The following is a 1,037-nucleotide window of genomic DNA, read 5'->3' on the forward strand; positions in this document are numbered from 1 at the left end:
TCATTTGCATATCACAGCATCTTCTTCCTGTCGGTTAAATTTCGCGTCTGTAGCACGTCATCTTCGTGGTGTAGCAATTTTAATGTCCAGTAGTGTAAGGTACATGTCGATGGTCTCCTCCGGCTGAGGCCATGAAGGCCCAAAGGTACCGACTAACTGCCGTGTCATCCTCAGCCGACAGGCGTCACTGGATGCAGAGACGGAGGGGCATGTGGTCAGCACACCGCTCTCCCGACCGTATGTCAGTTTCTGAGACCGGAGCCGCTACTTCTCAGTCAAGTAGCTCATCAGTTTGCCTCACAAGGGCTGAGTGGACCCCGCTTGCCAACAGCGCTCGGCAGACCGGATGGTCACCCATCCAAGTCCTAGTCCAGCCCAACAGCGCTTGACTTCGGTGATCTGACGGGAACCGGTGTTACCACTGCGGCAAGGCCGTTGGCGTACATGTCGATACCAGGGCATAAAATTTTTGAGATTTTCACTCCATGCACCCAGCTGGACAGTAACTACACTCCAGGAAATGGAAAAAAGAACACATTGACATCGGTGTGTCAGACCCACCATACTTGCTCCGGACACTGCGAGAGGGCTGTACAAACAATGATCACACGCACGGCACAGCGGACACACCAGGAACCGCGGTGTTGGCCGTCGAATGGCGCTAGCTGCGCAGCATTTGTGCACCGCCGCCGTCAGTGTCAGCCAGTTTGCCGTGGCATACGGAGCTCCATCGCAGTCTTTAACACTGGTAGCATGCCGCGACAGCGTGGACGTGAACCGTATGTGCAGTTGACGGACTTTGAGCGAGGGCGTATAGTGGGCATGCGGGAGGCCGGGTGGACGTACCGCCGAATTGCTCAACACGTGGGGCGTGAGGTCTCCACAGTACATCGATGTTGTCGCCAGTGGTCGGCGGAAGGTGCACGTGCCCGTCGACCTAGGACCGGACCGCAGCGACGCACGGATGCACGCCAAGACCGTAGGATCCTACGCAGTGCCGTAGGGGACCGCACCGCCACTTCCCAGCAAATTAGGGA

General features: G+C 57.0%; 1 pseudogene; it reads right to left on the minus strand.

Moving 5' to 3' along the window:
- Nucleotides 1-322: 322 nt before the first annotated feature.
- LOC126102042 (5S ribosomal RNA) lies at nucleotides 323-440 on the minus strand (annotated as a pseudogene).
- Nucleotides 441-1,037: the final 597 nt, after the last annotated feature.

Source organism: Schistocerca cancellata, chromosome 1 (genome assembly GCF_023864275.1).
Source record: "Schistocerca cancellata isolate TAMUIC-IGC-003103 chromosome 1, iqSchCanc2.1, whole genome shotgun sequence".
Taxonomy (NCBI): Eukaryota; Metazoa; Arthropoda; class Insecta; order Orthoptera; family Acrididae; genus Schistocerca; species Schistocerca cancellata.